Here is a 24,984-nt window from a genome sequence, read left to right as displayed (position 1 = left end):
GACTGCCTATAATACATCTCCAACACAATGAAAGTTTTGATAAACGCAAGTTTACCAAAAAGTACCCTACCACTGAACCATTGTAACACAACCAACACAAGCTATGGAAAGGATAACACTGCCAAAGAGCAAAAACATCTCAAAAGAACCAGTAGACTATTACCACCACACATCATTGCAGCATACAAACAAAAGCCCTTCAATACATCTTAAGGAAACCAAAAGACCCAGTAGGCCAAGAAGAAAAACAGGAATTTTTTCCTGGGGTCCCCAACCCCCAGGCCACAGCCCGTTCAAAACCGGGCAGTGGAAGCAGTGGGCAAGTGCATCCAACTCTATTTGTGGTTCACAAGGAATCATCCTTTCTCCTCCCCCCCCCCACCGGTCCGCAAAGCTGGAAAGGTTGGAGACCCTTGATCTACAACATAGGGTGTAGACTGTATCAGTCACTATATAGGATGAGATAGGCAGAAGATCAGTCGACTGTATCCAGGACCCCCAACTAGGAGTCAGAAGACACAATAAAAATTTAATCTCACAACACTTAGACAGACTCATCCATGGTATTAACAGGAAACTGAGCATTGTAGACCAACCGAAATCCAAAAATGCAAGGGAATTCCTGAAAACTTAGTATTCAGACAAATTAGTCATCAACAGACCCATAAACCACATTTACACACCACTCAAAAAAGATAAAAAGACCTAAAATGAAAACAAAAGGAACAGATCTTCCCCAGCAGTCTACAACCAGATAAGCAGGGATTAACACCAGACAATCAAACAGTAACAATACCCTAATCAAGGAACTACCAAGAAGAAACATATAAATAGGGATCAGTGACCCACACTGATGATGTAACCTGGTTGGGTAATGAAACATCTACAAACGAATCATCATCAAGCTCAGAGGGCACCAAGGACTCCACAACTGAAGAACCCTGTATATTCTCTTCTATCAGAATGCCATAGATTGCAACTTTTTGCATGTAAAAACTTTTTGCCTTGAGAAGGAGTTTCAGTGTGAATTGATGCTTTCAGCATTTGCAAAAGTTACAGTGCTTCTTAAATCCCCCCAAATCCAAAGAGGTTCTCAATTTTTGGGCCCAACCACCCTAGGCCACAAAAGAAAGGGCGAGGCACATCCTTTCTTCAGGGGAGTAAATGAAAAAGGAGATCTACCAATACCTAAACTAAAGGGGGTCTTCTTTATATCACTCTTCTACATTTTTCAAAACTGAAAGCTGAATAACTTGTATGGCACCTATCTCAATGGCTATTTGTAGGGAAGGGAAATCAAGTGGATGATGGGGAGGGGGGTGACTTACTTTTTTTAACAACAGGAAATTTCCTCCACATGCAGCAAATTCTTCCTCTTCTAGGAATTATCAGATCACACAGTGCTGTACATCTCATCTAAAAGTTAAAGGAAAAGAAAAACAGTGGTTGCCTTCTTTTGCAGAAGAGTCTGCTGATGTTTTCATTTTGTTTAGAAAAAGACACATCACGCGCGAGGGAGCAGACAGAACCCAAAGCTAATAATTTTTTAAAAAACTGGAAAAACTGCTGTTTTCACTTTCATTTGGAAAAGGCAGCTACCACCATTTCTACATAATTTTAGGGGGGGAGCATGCTGCAGTGAGTGAGTGAGCACAGACCATCTGTGAGGACACGCTTTTTGTAGTTATAGCAGTTCAAAAAAGGAGCAGCGGAAAGGATCTGTCTATATACATATACAGAGCACTGCTAACATGGATATGTTAGATTCAAGGTATGTTTGTGTGTTGTGCGTGCTCTGTGTTATATGTGCTCTGTGCTGTGTGTGTGTACAGTATGTATATGTGCGTATGTATGTATGTGTATATATGTGACTTATTTCTAGGATCTTACCCAATAACTCCAAACACAGGATGCAGTGAATCAATTCTCTTTATTAATCAATGTTTCATTTACAGGTATGTGACTGGAAGTGACCTCTGGATGCCTGGACCATGTCTTAAGTACCTGGGAGGCGGAGCTGAGGTAAGGAGGGGTCAGAGGAGGATCTAGGTGGATGTGGTGTTAACCCTTATCATGCCTATGGATGGGCAACGGTGGGCATTTATACACAACAAATCCCCCTCTAAATGCCCAACAGTTGGACCTGCTTGTGTGTTTTGCACCCGTACCCCTAATTTAGACGTAAGGTAAGCATGCTGTTTGCTTGGTAGAGGTTTGGTCAGGATGTCTGCGGCTTGCTCGGCGGTCTCACAATGTACAGCCTTAATGAAACCAATGTTCATTAATTCTCTGACATGCTTAATGTCTATGTGTCTGGACCTTTGGCCTACTGCTTCTGCCATGGATATGTCTATGGCTGCTTATTGTCCTCATGTATTACTATCGGGTAGGCCGGTTCGGTCCAGATGCTGGTAAGCAGGTCGTCAAACCATGTCAGGTTGTTAGCTGCTTTGGAGAGACAGATGTACTCTGCCTCGGCTGTGGAAGTGGCTACCAGGTTTTGTTTCCCGGTGTACCAATGTACTGGGCAGCCGTTGATGAGAAACACGTAGCCGGATGTGCTCTTTCTACTTTTTGTGTCGCCTGCCCAGTCAGCGTCGGCATAGGAGATTAGGATGGGTTCTTTGGACATCTCTGGCTCTAGGTTTAGGTATGCGTCCATGCTGTGTTTTAGATACCTGAGCACACGTTTCACACCCTCCCAGTGATACATCTTTGGATCGCTGACATGTCTGGATAGCAGGTTGACTGCCAGGAGATGTCTGGCCTAGTCCAATTAGCTATATACAGTAGTGACCCAACAACAGACCTATAGAGGGTATTGTCCTTGAAGGTCTCACTTTCCTTGTTCATGTGTTTCAGGAAGTCAATGTGTATGGGCGTGTCACATGGCTTGGCTTCCTTCATGTTGCATTTAATTAACAGGTCCAATATTTTCTCCCTTTGGGAGATCCTGAATCCCTTCTGAGTTCTATCAATCTGGACACCCAGGTATTTGTTCACCTTTCCCAGAGTCTTTAGTGCAAAATGTTTCCCCAACTGGTTGGCAAACTTGTCACAATTTTGTTTATGCTGACCACAGTACAAAACGTCATCCATGTAGATGAGTACGTACTCTATGGCTGTGCCCTCTCTCTTGGTGAAAAAGCATAGGTCAGCGGAGGTGGCTGTGAACCCCATGTCTTTGAGGATCTTTGCTAGGCACTCGTACCACCTCTTACCGGACTGTTTCAACCCATATAGACTTTTGTTCAACAACCACGTGTCCTCCCCTTGTGTGTTTCTCCCCGGGGGTGCCCTGACAAAGATCTCTTTATCTAAGCTTTGCGTGGAAGTAGGCTGTCTGCACGTCGAACTGATAGACTTCTAGTCCTAGGATTGTGGCTACTACCAGAGCGCTTTTTACTCTCTCTGCCCTGACCATGGGTGAGTACGTATCAGTGTAGTCCTCCGGGTACCTTTGTGCAAACCCTTGTGCTACTAGCCTAGCTTTGTACAGTTACTTATTGTCCTCTAATTCTTTGATTTTGAAAACCCATTTAGTCCCGATGGCTACTTTGTTCTCTGGTACTCTGGATGGGGTATACACGTTTAACTCTTTCAGGCTGTTCATCTCCTTATCTATGGCCTCCTCCCATCTGGCCCTTTCCTCTCATGGTAATCTAAAAATGTCCTCGTAGGAGTTGGGTGTTGTGGTGCCTATGTGTATTGAGAGTATGTAATCGTCGAATCTTTTTGGTATGTTTCTGTTGTGTCTTATGGGTCTGCTGGGCATTGTTTCTGAGTCGTGCATGTGATGGGCTTCCCTCTCTGTGAGTGCATCTACTTTTACCTTTATGATGGGGTGGTTCTCCTTCCATTCTTTGGTGGTTACCCCTTTGTGTTTTGGTTTTTGTTTCTCGTGTGTCTCGCTTTCGGTTGTGTCTGGTTTGTTATTAGTTCTAACACTGTCATCAGCTCCTTGTCCGGGCAGTACCTCGTTGAGGTGTATTCTTGACCAGTTTGTGTTCTCGTGGAACACAACTGATCTGGACACGACAAATCTGTTGTCCTTGTCGATGAATCTGTACCCCTTGGTTCCGGACTCGTACCCCATGAATCTTAGTCTCCTTGCCCCTTGGCCCCCCTTCTCCTTAACTGTCTGGGTATATGTACATCCGCAGTTACCCCAAATATGTGTAGGTGAGCTATCTGGGGCTTCCAATTATACATGACCTCATAGGGAGTTTTGTTCACTACGCTTGACCATATTCTGTTCAGTGTGTAATTTGAACATGTGAGTGCCTCTGCCCAGAAGTGTCGCCCCAGCCCGGCATCTTCTAAGACGCACCTTACCATTGTTTGTAATATGCCATTCCTGCGTTCTGATACTCCGTTCTGGAATGGCGAAAAAGGCAAAGAGGTGAAGTGTAGTATCCCGTGTTTCTTTGTCCAATTGGAGAAGTCCCTTGATAGGAACTCTATCTGTCATAATTTGTTTTATTTTTATGTTATGTTGAGTTTCTACCCTCTTGTAGAACTTCTTAAATTTTTGGAACACCTCACTTTTGTGATTGAGGGTGTACACAAATCCGTAACGGCTATAGTCATCGACTATAGTTAGGAAGAACCTCTTCTTGTATTTAATAGAGGGTCTCATGGCTCCCACCACGTCCATGTGAACTAATTGGAATATTGAATTGGTGGTGCGGGAGGCCTTCTTGGGCCTTGGTTTGGTTTTGATCTTTGAGCATTTGCACACAGAACACTCCAAATAATTTTTACAGTTCTTTAATGGTAAGCCATTTGAATATTCATTCATTTTTTGTACTGTTGGAAAACTAGCGTGGCCTAATTTTCTATGCAGTAAGTGGGCGCACTCATCATGAATGGGTTTGCCAATGTGTGGTTTCTCTTTGTGTGTTGTGTCTGAGGTGGGTTTGCCTTCTGCAGTGTGTTCTTCTTCACCCCCTCTAATTTCTGTGGGCGTACCTGTCTCTTTCTCCTTACTTTCTGAGTTAGTGTTTGTGTTTGTGTGTTCTTGGGGTACTAAGTATGTGAGTCCCCCTTCTATGATGATTTTTCCTATGCTTTTCTTTCCTTTAGTCATGTATGCTTTCCCTTCCTTGAAGGTTGTCTCAATGTACATCTCCACCCCAGGCCACCCCAACGATGCCCTTGAAGTGATGTCCCAGTGCCTGGAGGCCGTGCGGGCCTGGATGGGGAGAAACAGGCTCCGACTCAACCCCTCCAAGACCTAGTGGCTGTGGCTTCCGGCGTCCCGATATAGCCAGCTGACGCCATCGCTGGCTATTGGGGGCGAATCACTCGCCCCCACGGAGAGGGCTCATAACTTGGGCGTCCTCCTGGACGCACGGCTGTCGTTAGAAGATCATTTGACGGCCGTGGCCAGGGGGGCTTTTTATCAGGTCCGCCTGATACGCCAGTTACGCCCCTTTCTAGATCGGGACTCCCTACGCACAGTCATTCAGGCACTCGTCACTTCCCGCCTGGACTACTGCAACGCTCTCTACATGGGGCTCCCCCTGGGGTGCACCCGGAGGCTCCAGCTGGTCCAGAACGCGGCCGCGCGGGGGATTATGGGGGCGACGAGGCACTCCCATGTAACACCTCTCCTGCGCGAGCTGCACTGGCTCCCGGTGGTCTTCCGGGTGCGCTTCAAGGTGTTGGTGACCACCTTTAAAGCGCTCCATGGCTTAGGGCCGGGGTACTTACGAGACTGCCTTCTGCCACCAATAGCCTCCCACCGGCCAGTACGCTCGCACAGAGTGGGCCTCCTCAGGGTGCCGTCCGCCAGACAATGTCGGCTGACGACTCCCAGGGGGAGAGCCTTCTCTGTGGCAGCAGCCACCCTCTGGAACAACCTCCCCCCCAGAGATACGTACAATAACAGACCTCCGGATTTTTCGTCGGGCCCTGAAAACCCATTTATTTCAACTAGCTGGGCTGTCTTGAGTTAATTTTAAATCGATTTTAAATTGGGTTGTTTTAATTTACGGCCAAAATATTTAATTATTTTAAACTGCTTTTAAATTTTATATGTATTGTTTTTTACTTTGGCTGTTCACCGCCCTGAGTCCTATTTGGAGAAGGGCGGTATAGAAATTTAAATAATAAATGCCCAAGTCTTTACTGAGCTTGAGTGTGGCTAATATATTGTGGGGTATTTCAGGGATGAGTAGCACCCCCTCTATCTTCCCTATCCCATCTATGTGTGTGCTTCCTTCTCCTGTCACCAATACCTTGTTCTGATTGGCTACAATGATGTGATATTCCTTAGGCGTGAATGTCTTCAGTATGTTTCTGTTATTGGTGGTGTGGTTAGTGGCCCCTGAGTCAATGAGCCATGTGTTCTTTCCTTTTGTCTGGGTGTGTGAGTGTTGGTGGTCCCTAAGTTCGTATAGTGACCCAGTCTGACTATCCCTGGAGCTATCCCTATATCCTCTCCTATCCCTGGGGTTGGGTGAGTCCCTGCGCCTGAACCTACTCTCTGGGGAGCGCCTGTCTGAGTGTCCTGATTTGCAGCCCTGCCTTTCCCTACGATAGCTGTAGTCTCTGTCCCTCTGGTTTCTGGGGCAATCTCTCCTATAGTGGTTCCTAGAGCTGCAGTTAAAGCATTCTGGTTTGTCTTGGTCCCTGGTCTGAAAGTCTACCTTTTTTATTGGTCTGTTCTCCCTACGGCTTGATGAACGGTCCCTTCTTAGGCTGTCCTCCGCTATCAGCCTGTTGGATAATGTCTCTAAAGAGAGGTGCTCTATGTTGAGACTATCCAGTTGCATAATAAAGTTTTCCCAACTGGGGTCTAGAGAGTTTATGATGATGCTTTTCATGCTATCATCAGATATGGTTTCCCCCCTTTGTATGAGTTCTGCCCTGGTGGCGTTTAGCTTAAATATGTGCTCCCCCATGGATGTCCCTGCCTTATGCCTGGCTGAGTAAAATTCCCTGGATATTTTGGTTGTTGTGGCTGCACTTTTGCTGTAGAACAAATTAAATATTTTTGGTAGTATCTCTGCCACGGTTAAGTGGCAGCCAAGACTGGGGTAAATGCTGGGTGACAAGCTAGACATTAACAGATAGTAAGCCCTGTGGTGTAAACAGTCAATCTCAAAAGTCCATGGTTTCTTTGGTGGGTCATCAAATAAATACAACATATTTTCCTTTAGAAAAACAATTTGGAGTTGATGGTTCCACTCCAAGAAGTTAGACCCATCTAATTTCAACTTGTGGTTGTCAGCAGTAAAAGTTATGTTACTTACAGTCTGGTGCTGTCCATGGTTCTTTATGTGAGAGAACTCGCAATATGCTGGGGGAATGCTTGTTGCTAGTCTGAATGGATTTATCTCTATGTTCCTTGTACTTATCTCTATGTTCCTCTCTCTTCCTGTAGGCGGCAACTGGGCATACGCGAAGCTCATTTCGCGCTGGAGGTCGTCGGGTGAGGAGCTCTCTGCTGCTGCTCTCAGGCCTAGGCCTAGGCCTGCCGGTGGTAGGCTGGGCTCGCTCCTGGCGGGCCCATAGCCCTCCCTGGACGTCGGATGCCATGGCTGGGCTCCTGCATCTTGGGTGAAGATTGGGAAGAGGCGAGGAGGCCGCATGTCGGGGACTCCTGGAGCTCGGTGGTGCAGCAACGGACGTAAGTCGAGGATCTCCCAGGTTCGGCGGTGCAGCAGCGGCGGCAGACCCTGGGCGACGTTGGAGGACCTCCGGATGGGTCGGGAAGCCTGGTGGAGGCCGCGTGGCTGGTGAGTTGTTGTTTCTTCTCCTTATTCCGCGGCCTATGGAAGTTGGTGCGGCGGGTGGCGAGTGCGAATCCTGCGGGTATTCAGTCCTGCAGGCGGCCGGGTCTTGGCTGTAGTTTTTGGGGTGCGTTGTCCCGCGTGGTGTCTGCTGGGGTGTTGCAAGGGTTCCGGTGGCTACCCTGTTGCTCTTTTGGGGTTGTTGAGCATCGGTTTGTTTCTTTCTGGTTGCTGGAGGCTTGAGTGCTGAGCCGAGTGCTGCAGCCAGGTTCTCGATCGTTTCATCTACTTCGGGCTTGATGGGCGAGCCCTCGCAGGCTTGCGATCTTGCTTTGGTGTTGTTTTCGGGTTCTTCCCCATCGAAGTTGGGGTTCTCGTTGTTTCGCGCCATTCGGTTTGAATCTCGGCTTCCCATTGGTTGTTGGCCATTCCAAGATGGCCGCCGAGAGCATGGCGCGGAAATGAAATCCTCCATGTCCGGAGCTTCAGCTTGGGGATACCTTCCCCTTGCTGGGCTGGTGATTTCTTTTCTTTGTTGCTGGATGCTCATCACTGCTCTATTGCTCTCGAGTAGGCCATCGAGTTTCGCGATGAGCTCCTCTTTGCTGGCAGTTGCTTCCATCATTTCCAGGATGGTGGATCAGAATTCTTCATTGCTCGGTGGCTCTGCCCTTTCGCAGTAGTAGATTTCTTCCCTTGGCCCTTCGTCTCCGAGTAGTGGACTCGGGTTGTAGTCTCCATCACCTTCGGTTGTAGTGATCCTCGCTGTGGCACCTTCGAGAGCCTGCAGTTCTTTCATCTGCTTGGTGTAGGCTCTGGTGACCATTCTTTTCTCTGCCTCTGTCTGGGTTCCTGATTCTGCCATCTCTGTGAGTTGTGGGTAAACCATCCTCTGCTACCAACTTGTGACTTATTTCTAGGATCTTACCCAATAACTCCAAACACAGGATGCAATGAATCAATTCTCTTTATTAATCAATGTTTCATTTACAGGTATGTGACTGGAAGTGGCCTCTGGATGCCTGGACCATGTCTTAAGTACCTGGGAGGCGGAGCTGAGGTAAGGAGGGGTCAGGGGAGGATCTAGGTGGATGTGGTGTTAACCCTTATCATGCCTGTGGATGGGCAACGGTGGGCATTTATACACAACAATATGTGTGTGTGTGTGTGTGTGTGTGTGTGTGTGTGTATTCCTTTTAAAGTTAGAGAAAAATCAAAAGGGACAAAATACAAATATATGTATACATTATGAGAAAACGTGTTAACAAATGCTTTAAAAATAAATGAAAAATACAACAAAAAGATCTAGAGTATGTATTGTTAGAAGCTACAGTTTTCAGAGGATAATATTTTCTTGAATTATATACCAAGTGCATAGAATTTAACAAGTGGACAAACTAAATGGATTCTCCATGCCCTTATTATAGCTAAAAGACAAATATTGCAACAATGGAAAGATAAATGTGTGGCCCCATTTCCTCAATGGATTGAAGACCTGATTACACTTGTTACCTATAAGCAAATTGCCTCTCTATGTAGACTTTGTATGGATAAATATAGGGAAATATATTTTGGGAATCATTTATACAAAGTATTGTAGGTTAGAAAAAAGCATGGTAGTGATATAAGTGTACTATCTGTGTATAAAATGTTTATTATTATTATTATTATTTATTTTATTTATGTAATTTATATGCCGCCCTTCTCCCGAAGGACTCAGGGTGGCTTACAGAGAAAACATTCAACAGAACGAAAAATTACATAAAAATTTAAAATCCAATTAAAATTTGATTAAAATTATTCCAATGTAAAAATCACCCCAGCGGATCAGCCCATTTGACGAGCCACGTCTTCAGTTTGCGGCGGAAGGAGAGGAGGTCAGGGGCTGTCCTAAGCCCGGTGGGCAGCCCATTCCAGAGGGTCGGCACTCCCACAGAGAACGCTTTCCTCCTGGGGGCCGCCAGGCGACATTGTCCAATCCAATTATTAGATAGTTATATGTAATATTGTTTATTTTGTCACATTTATATAGTTCACTACTTTCTCCCAAAACTCAGTAAATACAGTATAGGACAGTGATGGCGAACCTTTTTGCTGTTGCGTACCAAAAGTGGGGGGAGTGCGGGGGGCTCGCGTGCGTGCTTGCCCACATCCATAATACAATGCACCCCCCCCCCGTGCATACGTGCACGATGCCCCCATGCTCCCCCTGCTTTTGGCAGGTGATGGCCTGATGGGCCCAGTAGGCCTGTTTTTTGCCCTCCCCAGGCTCCATAGCCTTTCTAAGAACCTGGGGAGGGCGAAAACGGCCTTCCCCAACCCCCTGGAGGCCCTCTGGAGGCTGGAAACAGCCTGTTTCCCGACTTCCGGTGGGCCCGGAAGGCCCGAAAATCAGCTGGCGCACACCGGAGCTGAACTAGGGCAACGCTCATGTGCCCACCGATATGGCTCTGCGTGCCCACCGATACGGCTCCGTGTGCCACCTGTGGTATGCGTGCCATAGATTCGTCATCATGGGTATAGGACCACTAAAAATATGTGCTCTAAAGAAGCACTGTCCTTATTGTCTCAAAGATGCTTTTTCAAAAGGAACTGGATTTCCTTTGTTTTCCCTCGAAGACATTTCAAAGAAGCTCCCTCAGTTCAAGGAAAAACCAAGAAAGTAAGTCCAGTTGACTTTTGAAAATGCCCCGTTTTGGCTGCCAGAGGCACTGCAGGCTATTTTCAGACCAGCCCTGAGTGCCAGATTTAAGGACCCTGCGAGCCAGATTCTTTATTCCACTCATCTTTTACCATTTTACCATTATTAAGAGCTGTGGTGGCGCAGTGGTTAGAATGCAGTATTGCAGGCTAACTCTGTCCACTGCCAGGAGTTCAATTCTCACCGGCTCAAGACTGACTCAGCCTTTCTTCCTTCTGAGGTCAGTAAAATGAGGATCCAGATTGTTGGGGGCATATGCTGACTCTGTAAACTGCTTAGAGAGGGCTGTAAAGCACCGTGAAGCGGTATATAAGTCTAAGTGCTATTGCTATTTACTTTTATTTGTAAACCGGCCAGCATCACTTAGACCCGTGATGGCGAACCTATGGCACGCGTGCTGGAAGTGGCATACAGAGCCATCTCTCCAGGCATGTAAGCCATTGGCCGTTGTTCTTCTGGGTTCTGGCACACCGGCCAACTGGTTTTCATGTGCGCAGGAGTGCCGGAAACCGGAAGAGCAGCCACTCTGAAGTTCTCTCCCTCAGCCTTGCCCTACAGAAGCCTCCCCTATCCTATCCCCTGGTTGCTGTTGTGAAAGTTAAGCTGAAATTCCTCTCCTCTGCTTGTGTTTTGCATTTGGAACAGATTTCTTTTCAGGTGGGGAGGGGGAATAGAACTCCTTAGCATCAGAGAGCTGTTTGGAAAGTGAAACGGTATTTGCTGTGTGAGCAAGGAGGAGACAGGAAGGAACCTGGCGGTAGCTTAGCTCAAGTGTTCTGTATTAAAGCTGCTTCCTACTGTGAAAGTAAAACTGAAAGTGAAACTCCTCTCCTCTGCTTGTGTGTTACATTTGGAACAGATTTCTTTTCAGGTGGGGAGGGGGAGTAGAACTCCTTAGCATCAGAGCGTGTTAATCATATATAGGAAATACTAATGCTCTGATGGTCATTTCAAAAAATCCTTTCTTAGTGAGCACCTAGAAGCAAGAGGAACATACCTGGCAAATTTCAAGTTTGTACGCTTTATGGGTCTGCAGATTTCGTGATTACGGTGTGAGTAGTTTTTGCTTTTATATATATAGATTCAAAATATTTTGCATGCAACTAATACTCAGTAGTTTTCTTGGCAACAATACAAGTAGTCCTCGACTTACAACCATTCACTTAGTGACTATTTGAAGTTAAAATAGTAAAATGGTGGCTCAGCAGACTAATAGCATTGTGATTAACACCAGCTGTCTGCAATTACTGTAAGTTCAAATCTCACCAGGCTCAAGGCTGACTCAGCCTTCCATCCTTTCTAAGGCAGGTAAATTGAGGACCCAGTTTGTGGGGGCAATAAGCTGACTTTGTATAAATATACAAAAGTATGAAGGCTATTGCTTAACGCATTGTAAGCCGCCATGAGTCTCTGGAGAAGGGCGGCATATAAATCAAATAAAAAAAAAAACCGGCACTCGTGACCATTTTTCACAGTTATAAGCATTGCACCATCCCCATAGTCACATTTTCATAATTCTGATGCTTGGTAACTGGTTCATATTTATGACCGTTGCAGTATCCCGGGGTCATGTGATCCCATTTTGCAACATTCTGACAAGCAAAGTCAATGGGGAAACCAGATTCACTTAACAACCATGTTTCTAACTTAACAACTGCAGCTTAACAACTCTGGCAAGAAAGATTGTAAAACGGGGAAAAACTTACTTAACTGTCTCTCTTAGCAACAGAAATTTTGGGCTCATTTGCAGTCATAATTGAAGGACTACCTGTACAGAAGTGTTTTGTCACGGTCTTCTTCCAATATGGTTTGTCTCACTTCCTAGTTTAGCCTAAACACCTGATATTTCCTGGTCATCTCTCATTCATGTACCGATCAGATCCTATCCTATTTATCTTCAAGATTAAACTTGGAGCTTCAGACTTGGCTAAGAGATGCTATCTAGTTGGGCTAGGTAAATGCAAAAAAACCCTGAACCTAACATTTTGTACAACTGCCACTCTGACCATAGTCTCAGTATTGATGACTACTACAGTGGCCTGCAGCCATGTGATCTCAATTAGCTTGCAAGCAGCGGAGTTAATGCAGAATGCAAAAATAAAATTGTAAGTTACAATTTATGACATACTTAAGATGTAAGGTCATGAGCATGCTGGCTAGGAGAATTACGGGAGTTGAGGTCCACATATCTTAAAGATGCCACTGTTGAGAAACACTGCTGTAGTGCTTGCTTACGTTCTTGTACACATTGAAAGCTGTGGGGTAGCACTAGCAGCCCTGAGTTGAAAGCTGCAGGGGCACCAAGCAAATAGCTTACTCCCTTGAAGTCCCTTCCTCTCCAATTTCTCCATTCTGCAATATTTAAAAAATCGATTTCTGTAGGCAGTCTCCCCTTTGTGTCACCTTTCATCCCCCCGCCCCCACAAGTGAAGAGTTTAAGAAAGTACAAGTAGTCCTGGTCTAACAACCACTCATTCAGCAACTGTTCAAAGTTCCAATCATGCTAAATGAGTGATATTTACAAGTAATCCTCAAAGTTCCAGCTATCCCAGCAACTCCCATCCGGCATTTAGGTGATCATGATCCAGGCATTTAGCAACTGGCTCACATTTATAATGGTTGCAGCAGTCTATGTTCATAATATCACCATTTGCAGCTTTTTCCGCCAGCTTCTCACAAGCAACATGAATGGGGAAACTGGCAGGCTGTAAATCACACAGGTAAATCTCTCCCACCTGGTAGCCGCCATCTCCAAACCCCATTGCACTCATGGCAGCTACCTGCCTACCCTTACACACCTTCTTCCACCAGCCTGCTACCTGGAACTTGCAACTTCCTGACAGCTTCACCACTGATTGGTTGTTCGAAGCCAGCAGGAAGTTGTGAGAAAGTCCTCGCTTCACAACCTACAAACCTCACTTAACAATGGCACCAGGGATTACTTGCCATTGTTAAGCAATGTGGTCATGTTATATTGCTGCACTCTATGGCTGCATCACTTAGTAATAGAATTCACCCCGTGCCACAAGATGATTTCACCTACCAGTTTCAGGTAGATATAAACAGAAATGAGAAGACGGTTGGACTTGGGCACCAATTCAGGGACCTATATGGTTTGACCTCCCAAAATCAACACTTAGCTCTCCATATTTGACCATTACATGAAACTAAATAGGTGTGCATTTAATAATTTAATTTAACAATGTATCAACACAGTAGAACTCCTCTTGCCGAAGTGGAGATGAAGGTGGATGGCTACTGCAATGTAATACATAGCTTATAGCAGTGATGGTGAACCTGTGGCACGCAGAGCCATCTCTCCAGGCACGAGAGCCATTGCCCATTGCTCTTCCGGGTTCTGGCGCGCTGGCCAGCTGGTCTTCATGTGCGCGGGAGAGCCAGAAACCAGAAGAGCAGCCACCTGGTGTGTATGCACACGCCGAGAAGATGATCTTCTGGTTTCTGGCGCACAAGCGCATGTGAAAACGAGATAGCCAGTGTGTATGCGCATGCCAGAAACCAGAAGATCATCTTCCTGGCATGCGCATGCACACCAGGCGGCTGCTCTTCCAGTTCTTCATGTGCACTGGCCAGGTCTTCGCACGTGACCGGAAGACCAGCTGGCCAGCACGCATGCATGTGCCGGAAACTGGAAGACCATCTTCCCGGCGCATGCATGCGGCTGCTCTTCCAGTTTTCAGCACTTGCACAGGTGCTTCCATTTCTGCACTCAGTGCCAAAAAGGTTCGCCAACACTGGCTTATAGTGTTAAAAGTCGTGGGGAAGCAATAATAATTAGACACAAAATCTAGATTAATAAAAGTAATTTGTTTTTCTCCTACTGGCATTCTCTTCTACAAGGTTTGTAGAAGAGCTGACTGAAGGGACAAAGAAGAATCTTAGTGAATAAACAATCGTGATGGCTTTTTAAATTGCTCCACTCCGGCTCAAGACCTTCAATAGACTAACAAGTAAGCTCAAATGTAAAATATAATCATCAGTTTACTGATACCACACATCAGATAAGCACTTACGATGTTTCCATATAGATATTAGAGAAGGGGGGAAGGGAACTAAACCAAGCTGCCAGTAGCCAACCTCTACTTCCTATGACCAAGTGGAACTGTCTTCCCTGCAAAACTGGGCCCCTAATCCCAAACTTCACACATGATCCAAAACGCTACCTAAGCCTATTTAATGTCAAATGAGACCCAGAAAGTCTCACTTTGCACTTACTTTGTCCAGATCCTGCAAAGATCCTCCACCAATGCAACCAATGTTATTTCAGTTCCACGCCCAGCTCTGAATCGATTTTCTGCTTGAGCTGGGGGTTGGACTAGAAGACCTCCAAGGTCTCTGTTATTCTGTTTTCATTTGTAATTCCAATTGATTCATTCATCCTATGGACAATATGATCAGGTTTTGCTCTACCTAACTTTTTCAGGATTAACCTAGGAAGTTTACAAGTATTTCATTTAATATTTTTGTTTCCCAAAAGTATTTAAACAATAAATTAGCCCATCAATCAATAATCAGATTATATAAGCAATTCTAGACTGGAAATAATGGAAATTTGTGCTTCCTTTTTAAAAATACATGTTGACCTCTAATCCTGAAGCAGCTATGATAAAAAGACACAATGAAGCAAAAAAGGTCACAAATCACAATCACATGACTGTAGGACGCTTCAACCAGTCATACATGTGAGTGGTTGAGAAGCGCATAAAATGCAGTCATGTGACTGCAGGGAGGGAGGACACATTTTACAATGGCCAGGAGTGTTTTATGGGGCAGAAAGCTTCCCCGCCCCCCCAAGGCCATCATAACTCCAAACAGTTGTTAAACAACTGGCCTGGCTGTAATTCAAGGACCACATATATTCAGAAGGACATTCCGATAACCCAATATGCATTATTCCCTAGTTTTAAAAAAAGGCTGAGTAAAATGTAAGAAACTGCTAAAAATACAAATAATCATTAACATTTTTGAAAGATCACACTGTATTGCATGCTAACAGAACCATTTTCCTAATTAAAATATGATAATTATAAAGCTTAAAGATGATAAAAACTAAATTTTGGTTGCTTAAATTCAGTTACCTAAATGTTTTGTTGGGCAAAATCACCTGAATCTTTGGATTTCACCCTGCAAAACCCCAAAGCTCAAATGGCTCAGGCAATTCACAAATGATACTTTCTGTAGGCTTAATGTGTTTTATTAATATGATTGCTATTTTAAAATCAATTACAATTTATGCCCTAAACCAAACTAGGATAAACAAAAAGTAAACCTCTCTCCAACCAGACCGGCCTACACAATCCCACGGCTGCTCTCTGATATTGTAGCCCAAGGGCTTGGGAGTTTCTGACGGTTTCCAATCCAAGCACTAAGCAGGCTCAGCCCTACTAGCGGTTTCAGGATTAACAAGAAATCTTAGAAGATATATAAGAGGCATTGAGTTACAGTTCATAAACGGCCACGGTGATTACTGCTACATAAGCAAACATTATTGTATTTTTATGTCGTGTGGGGAGAAAAGAATGAAGAAAAGCTACAGCTGGGTTTACACACAACTAAATCATACAGTATTGTATTTTTATTGTGCCTTGTCTAAGCATGTTCTACGAAGCAAGCTTTTTTTTTTAATGAAATGACATAGTCTGTAAAGCCAATTATCTGACATCTTCAGCATTTTCCAACGTGGCCAATGTCCAGATGTATGGACTACAACTTGAGAATTCCCCAGCCAGCAAGACCATTTCGAGAGTTGAATTACAAACATCTGCAAGTTGCCCTAAACAACAGGCCACAGATCCCAGGAAGGCGTTAAACTGTTCCAGGGGCTTTAGGGGGAGGTGGGGCACACGTGTAAAATTTTAATAATTGTTATTCAGTATCTGTAAGCCAAAGCCAAACAAACCACACTATTACTCCACATAAGGTGTGAATCTACTTCCACTGTATCTTGCTTCACACATTCACAGCGTTAAAAATTGGGCTGAAATAGAAGCATTCCATGTAAGCTTTGCTGTCTTAAAGGAAGTATATACTTTGAGTCTAATTGTGACCTACTAAATAAATGCCATCATCCAGTATACAGCATCACAGCTGAGCAACCTTCCAGAAAAACATCATTAATTGCACAGCTGCTGCAACTTTTTAACTGAACAATTAAAAAACAACAGCAAATAGAAATATAGACAAAAGGAACATCCAGCAATAGCAAGCTTTCCTTACTTTATTCATCTCAAATCAGGAAAGAAGTAAAGACTGTTTTAGACTGACAAATAATTTTTAATGATAAAACATTTGGGGTACCATATGTAATTAAGTTCAGAAGGTTCAATCATCAGTCCTAATTAGTTAAGGTCATACAAGTATTGAAAGATGTAACAAGGGCCCAGCACAGCCTCCATAATGGAAAGTCAGTTCCAGCTAGCCTGCACATTAATAATTAACCAGCTCACTATAGGCAATGGGGATTCTACTGTATAGATTGTATTTTTAATTTGTCTAATGGCAAAGCGTGAGTTTTTGAGAAGATACATATCAGCTTTGCAGGTACAGATCCCATCATCCCCAGCTAGCAATGCCCGTCTAATTACAAAATGATAGAAGTTGCATACCAACAAATCAGAAAGGCACTATTTTATTATCTCATATATCCCCGTTTCCTAAAAGTATATGAGATAGCATTTGGTGTACTGTAGACAAAGCAATAGAATAAAAGGAATAAACTTCTGTAAGGAAGGAATATAAAATACACTGCATAAATAAGAACCCACTGGGGGAAGGAAACTTAGCACTAGTTATCTCTCGAGTCAAAGTTTATGAAACTATATTAAAGGAGAGTTATATATAGGCAATTTTGCCTAGCTACTTGTGGTAAGGGATGAACTGCCTTCTTCAGAAGTAATCATAACTACATTCATCATAATAGACCCATTATTTTCAAAAGCAAGGTTTGTACAATTTTCTCCCCAAAAACGAAAGACTACTTTTAAGCCTGAAAAAGTTGCTATAAAACATTTTTTGTCACTAAAGACACCATGCAAATTTAAATTCTTCCTTCCTGTTTTTATAACAAACTGTTGTAATTTTGATACTAATGTACAATATTTAATGTAGAATTTGGGGGGGGGGGTTTTTCCTGGTTTTACATTATTATAAACTTTGTAAGTATGTGTTAATTTAAGAAATATAGTTTTTAAAAATAACATACTGCTGAATAAGCAAATATTTACAAAATATTGATCCTTCAATGTAAAAGCTTTGCAAATATGATGCTGAAAATAATATATAGTACTGCACCAATTTATATATAATGTAGAACTGCAATGTGGTTCCAGAGTTTTTTCTTCCTTGGGAATGCTTCAGAGTATCTTTTTTCTTTATAAAGATTTTCTACAGATCAGAAATATTTGGCCTCCCAGGAGCATATTTTAATTTTTACATTATTATATAAAGACGACCATATATCCTGATCCCTACGTTCATATCTTCCAAGCTTATTCTTCTTTTAAATATTCAGGGTTAGAAATCTGGCTGGAAAAAAATCTCCAGAAAATGCACATTTATACTAATGTACAATAGTATATAGAAGATCTTAACCAATGACGACTCTCAAGCATGCTTTTTTACTTCCTTGCTGTAAATTTTATAAATATCACACTATGCTACAACAATTTGACAGAGTAACCACCATGTTGATCCAATAAAAGCAAGTTACAGGAATTATAGACAAACTACACTGACTGAAAAAAAAGGAAAACCTCTCAAGCACATACCACATGTGGAAATGTTGGTCAAAGAAAAGCCAATATATGTATATACACAACATGTAGATCCTCTTGCACTCAATGAAGTCCCTACCTTCACACTTCTCTGTGCATCAGTGTTTTCTACTCTCCCCTTATCAGGCAAGATTGCAAGATGACTAGGGGAAAAATGCTATTTATTGATAGTTTCCATGGTCCAATCCTTAAACCTCTTTAGAGATTCAAAGGTCAGTCTCTCTTTAAAATTGTAAGAATTTTAAAGCTATTCACAGCATTAACTCCCAATGAGTTAATGTGTTAAAGGAGTGAAGCTACTCACAGCATTGACTCCCAAGTCCAGTTTGGGTCATCTCAGATGACCAAAAAGCACCAAGCCGTAAAAGGAACTGCATAGACACAAATCTAATTAATAGTTTTACTTGATGCCTTAGTAGCCATCCAGTATAACAACAACTGCCAGTATTTCAAAGACCTTTTTTTCACAATCTAATTTAAACACAGCTATTGTTTTCAAGGCATACATCAGACCTACATCTGATTCCCTCCAGGTGAATTAAGACAACAGCCTCTCACAATCACTAAGGTTCTAGAGTAGTTTTCTCAGCCTTAGGAATTTTTAGATGTGTGGACTTCAACTCAACCCAAATTCCCCAAAATTCTGAGAATGGTGAATATTGAGATAAAATTATAATGAGCCCACAACCATGCATTAGGCAGCGAAGTTTATGTACGCAGTCTGTTTTGAGATTCAGAAATCAACTTCTGCTTTTTAGTTGGGCTCTTTTTTTCCCGTTCTCTGAATATATTTAGACCATATCTATGTAGATTCTCAGTCATCCAGGTCATGATTGTCTCAAAGGTGCTTTTTCAAAAGGCAACTAGACTTTCTTTGTTTTGCTTGAAGACATTTCGCTCCTAATCCAAGAAGTTTCTTCAGTTCTGAAGAAGAACTGAGGAAGCTTCTTGGACGAGGAGCAAAACATCTTCCAAGCTAAAGCAAGCTTTGAAAAAGCACCTTTGGGATTTGGACCATGTGCATCCACATTTCTTTCACAACAAAATATTTCAGTGCTCCCTATAACATGAGCACTAAAAACTACACCTGCCTTAACAGATATATCACAAAACATCCACCAGTGGTAATCAGTCACAGTATTTCTGATTTAAGGTCCAGTCATCTTCTCTTCCTGTAAATATGCATATAACATATATATACCGGTATATCTGTACAGTATTATCTATCCAAACATGCTTTAAACACAATAACCAAGAATCAACACCACTTGGTCATAAGGTGCTCCAATTAATAATAAATACCCACCCTGCATTCTAAAGAATCTATTGTTTTCTATTGTTAACAGAGATAAGAAAATATGTTGGGGAGGAACAATTGGGAAGGAGGAACAACAAATGGGGGGGAGGGAGTTCTTGTTTTCCTCAAGCATTATTTAAAGTATGCATATCTCTCAAAGACAGAGGCTGCCCACAGGGGTCAAGCCATGCCTGTTGCTTCCTTTCTGCCCACCAAAGGAGCAATTGATGACATAAAACCTCCCCCCCCCCCCCAGTTTCCTAGGACAATGGCTCATGGGATATCAGGCAAGATAAAGAAAGTAGGGAATCCATAGTATGTAAAATGGTCTCTGGACACAGCTAGTTAGGAGATACGATTAGGTCAGTGATTGACTACTATAGTTAAAGGTATTGGACAAATGGAGTCAATAAAGCTACTGAAATTACTAGAACTACTAGAATTTTGGCCCCAGTTGTCAAAATGGAAGGCAAAAGCTCCAAGTGCTTCTGAAATGTCACATCTATCATATCCATAGCCCAATCACTTGTCATGCTCACCAAGATAAATGAAGTGACACCTTTAGAGCAGGGCTCTCTAAATTTAGCAACTTTAAGACTTGTGGACTTCAACTCCCAGAATTCCCCAGCCAGTATTCTGGGACTTGAAGTCCACACGTCTTAAAGTTGCCAAGTTTGGAGAGAGCCACTTTAGAGCAATGTCAGAAGCCAGGATCTCCTCCCCACAAGTAAAAAGGGGGGAAATCATCACCAGAGTCCGGGAACATTTCCTAACAACAGGGATGATATTGTCTTCATCTCCAAGCATGGAGAGAAAGGAAAAAATACTTGCAAGCTCATCCAGGATAAGGAGATAGCACTGATGTTACAATGATTAGTTATAAAATGTATGCAAATTTCCAAAATTCCATAAAAAACCAGTAGCTATATTGGTGTGGGGAAGGGGTAAGGCCAGGCTTCAAGTCAGTCTCAACGCATGTCTTTCCACAGAGTTTCCTGGGCAACACGTTTGGAAATCATTTGCCATTGCCTTTTTCCTAGGGCTGAGAGAGATGGACCAACTTTGTGCCAAGATCCCAGACTGTGATGAGGTGATCACAGGGTGTTGCGAATGACACAAATGTGACGACTGGTCATAACTACTTGTGCATCACTGTTGTTTGAATGGTCACTGAACAAGTGCTAGTTGAACAAGTGTCTAGTTGTATATTAAGACAACTAGATACAGGGACAGTTTTTTCCCTCTTACCATTACTCTGCTGAACACCTAATTTTTGCAGTTCTGTCTAATGTCTATAAACACACACATATATACAGAAGCTGCAGTATTTATCCTTATTTTCTTTACTTTCCCCTTTTATAGATTTTATGATGATGATGATGATGCTCTCTGTTGCTTTGCATGTAAGCCGAGTGCTTCTGAGCCTGAGACAAATTCGTTGTGTGTCTAATCACACTATATAATAGAACAGGACTAGGACTAGAAATAAGAATAGAATAACAGAGTTGGAAGGGAACCTTGGAGGTCTTCTAGTCCAACCCCCTACTCAGGCAGGAAACTCTAGTCTATACCATTTCAGACAAATGGCTGTCCAATCTCTTCTAAAAATTTCCAGTGATGGAGCACTCACAACTTCTGGAGGCAAGTTGGTCCACTGGTCAGAAAATTTCTCCTTAATTCTAGGTTGCTTCTCTCCTTGATTCCACCCATTGCTTCTTGTATTGCCTTCAGATGCTTTGGCGAATAGGTGGACCTTTTATTTCTGGCAATCCATGAGCTATTGGAAAACTGATAAGTCCACCCCTAGTCCTGCCAAACTCAGTTGGCAACCGTATCGTTCACCTTTTAGCCTCCAGTCCCCTAATTATCTTTGTTGCTCTTCTCTGCACTCTTTCTAGAATCTCAACATCCTTTTTACATCATGGTGATGTAAATAAGGTATTCAATTCAATAAATGAGGATCACCTATACAACTCACATTCTGCTGGTTTCTAATCTGGCACAATTAATCACTTACACCTAATTAGCTCTCTATATGCTAATTATAACATTCCATAATTCTACATTTTATCTAAACAAATAACATACAAATAGTATTAATAAATACATCTTTATACTCAATCTATTCATTTTTTATGGCTGAATGGAAATAGTCACTACAATTTCAAAAGTCCCTGACAAGGCATTGGAACATAAAATGTGTCTTGCTGGATCAGATTCCTGATCCATCTAGTCCAGCAGTCTGTTCTCACAGTGGCCAACAGCAATCATGTTCTTGCTATAATTCATTCTTGAGAGAGGAAGTACGACTTTTGCTCTTAACATTGAGTCACCTCCACCACTAACATATTTAATCCTGCATTTAGCAGTTAACAGCAGTAATCTGTTCGTGAAGTGGCAGCAGGTTTTAGTCTCCATCCAGCCTAGACCTTGGTTTGTGAACATGCTATCATTCTCTTCTTTATGCAACTGGGAGGAAGGGATGCAAATTACTGTTCTGTACATGTCTGTATGGCTAAATTCTCCCCATCATACACCCCTTCTCTCATGAAGCAACTTCTCTTTCATGAATTCAGACATGGGAAAATAAAATAAAACATAATAAAAGCAAATCTGACTTAAACTTAATCCTCCATCAAAATTCCACTTGTCAACTTATTTCTGCAGGGGGTTGGATTAGAAGACCTCCAAGATCCCTTCCAACTCTGTTATTCTGTTCTGTTCTGTTCTGTCCCTTGCATAAGACTTCTGAATAATGTTAAAGTGAGAGGAGTGCTTGAAGTATCTTATGCCTTCACATGAAACTCACATGAAAATTATGGTTTTAAAAAGTATACTGTTTTATTCTCCAAAAGGTTGTCCAGGTGTGTAGAAAGAGCCAAGTCATCAAGACTTACTTAAAACCAGGGTAACAGCTGTTTGAATCTCTGGAAGGAAACTATTCCAGAGGAAAGGAAATGCCTACTTCCTAGGTTCTATCAGGTGACATTTTAATTTTCTGGGTTTGCAATGCATACAAAATAATAAACCATATTAAACCATCAACCAGAATCTTGATTTGCATATCTTGTTCGGCTAAAGTGCACTTCAATTCAGTGCTATATAAACAAAACTTATTAGACCAATTTTCCTTAGAAGAATTTACTCCATTCTCATTTCCATGTTCATCTCTTTCCCTCCATTATTGGAGATAGGGAAGACAATATATCAGGCTGATATCAATTTCATCAAAACTTACAGCCAGCTTGACCAACACTGTGCACCTTTGGGACAATAAGAGTTGCAACTCATCAAAATTGGGAAGATTGAATAACATTGAAATAGTCTTCAAAAATGAACCAAAAAGAGCAAAAGGAAAAGAACTCAAAGACCAAGATATCATTCAGTCTCATATGGACGGATCCCTCGGAGGGATTCAGACCAAATCATAAAATGCAGACACTATGAAAATAATACACTGATGTCTAGATGTTAGCTTAGATTTATGAAGAACAAACTCTGGATAATCTCATTCCATTCTTTTAATCTATTAATTCCTCAGAAATTGTGAGAAAGCTGCGGATCTACTGTATCATGACTTCAGACAAGCACCCAATAAAACACCCATTAAATTCTCATTAGCAAGCTGGATATATGGTTTGCAGGTTTATAGAATAGAATTCTTTATTGGCCAAGTGTGATTGGACACACAAGGAATTTGTCTTGGTGCATACACTCTCATACGTTTATTAGGTGAATCCAACACCTAAATACCACACAAAACACCTCCCCATTCAACTTAAATGAATCCTGGTCTGCATACATGGCAGCATTTTATTAATGCCACAGAAAAGGAATTAGAAGAATTATAAATTTGTAAAGTTCAGCAGGATTTGGAAAGTCTAGAAGGCAGGAAACATTCAAAATTAACCTGGTAAAGATATAGAATTGGGTTGAAAGTAAAATCTAAAAAAAAAAAAACAATGTTCAAGTCACAGAGCAGAAACTGAAGAAAGCATGTGTGAAAATAGTGTAGAAAGCTGATTGCTAACAAGCTGGGTAAGTGTGAAGCATGCAATTTGGCTACTAAAAATTAAAATGGAGCTTTCAGGCTGCATCAAATAATACTTTTCAAATCATAAAATTATATTTTGCATTGGCAGACCTGGAGCCATTTCAGGGCAGGGATGCAACAAAGGGCAGTGTGTCCAGAAACAATATCCTACAGCAGCGTTTCTCAACCTTGGCAGGTTGAAGATATGTGGACTTCAATTCCCAGAATTCTCCAGCCACCACTGCTTTAAGATAGTTGGACTTAAAGCATGCTAGATGATGAATTCTTGGGAGTTGAAGTCCAACTTTCTTAAAGAATGCTGGTTGGGGAATCCTGGGAGTTGAAGTCCACCCATCTTCAACCTGCCATGGTTGAGAAACGCTGGACAGATTAAATTAAGGTAGGAAGGGGAATATATTAACCACCTTCAAAGGCCCGACAAGGACATACCTATAAACATCCCCTTAGAGGACAGGAGGCACAATACCGCACAACCACGTCTCTCAATCTCACCAACTTTCAGATGTCCAGGAGTGGAGAATTCTGGGAGTTGAAGTCCACACATACCAAGGTTGTGAGAGACCCCCCTGTTCAATACAGGTAGTCCTCGACTTGCAGCAGTTCATTTAACGACCGTTCAAAATTAACAACACCAGGGGGAAAAAAGTGACTTATGACCATCTTTCATCCTTATGACTGCCGCAGCATCCCCATGGTCAACGTGATCAAACAAATTCAGCCGCTTGGCAACCGATTCATATTTATGACCATACGGGATCCCCTTTTGCTTTGCACTCTTCGGACAAAGCAAAAGTTAAACGGGAAGAGCCAGATTCACTTAACCGTTTAACAACCCTGTTAACAGTCAACCACAATGGCCAAGAAAGATCATCAAATAATAATAACTTTATTGTCATTGTGCATGTATACACAGTATACCCATACAACGAAATTCACTTAACACCCACAGACCAGGTCCAACACACATAACTATTTATTCATTTATTTATTTATTCAATTTATATGCCACCCCTCTCCGAAGACCCAGGGTGGCTCACAATACACTCAAAAAATCACTATAAAAACACTTAAAAATTAAAAACATTAAAGACATTAAAACCCATTCACACCATTCATGGCCGGATCTCGTCAGATCGCAAAGCAACAATCCCCAAACACACCCCCATCCACCACAAATTCCCCACCCCTAAACCACCCAAACATCCACACAACAGACCAAGTCATGCTGTCCAACAGCTCACTGATGGTGGCCCTTTAGTTCACTGAGTGCAATTATAGCTCTGGGATAAAAACTATTCACAAAACGTGTGGTCCGAGTTTTAATTATTCGGTATCTTCTGCAAATGGAGCCACACTCACTTAACAACCGTCTCACTTAGCAACAAGAATTCTGAAGGGGG

At 42.5% G+C, this 24,984-nt stretch overlaps 1 protein-coding gene across 2 annotated transcripts in view; it reads right to left on the bottom strand.

Moving 5' to 3' along the window:
- KDM4B (lysine demethylase 4B) overlaps nucleotides 1-24,984 on the bottom strand; it is a 254,704-nt gene that overhangs the window by 228,646 nt on the left and 1,074 nt on the right. The window contains exon 2 of one of the 2 annotated variants that reach the window (XM_060691827.2): nucleotides 1,329-1,416. The exons of the other annotated variant lie outside the window; for it this stretch is intronic. The gene's annotated coding sequence lies outside the window, so the exon portion shown is untranslated. The remainder of the gene's footprint in view (nucleotides 1-1,328; nucleotides 1,417-24,984) is intronic. 2 annotated transcript variants of the gene reach the window in all.

This window comes from Pantherophis guttatus, chromosome 1 (genome assembly GCF_059756535.1).
Source record: "Pantherophis guttatus breed Tessera chromosome 1, ASM5975653v1, whole genome shotgun sequence".
Classification (NCBI taxonomy): domain Eukaryota; kingdom Metazoa; phylum Chordata; class Lepidosauria; order Squamata; family Colubridae; genus Pantherophis; species Pantherophis guttatus.
This window is presented reverse-complemented; position numbering and strand designations above follow the sequence as displayed.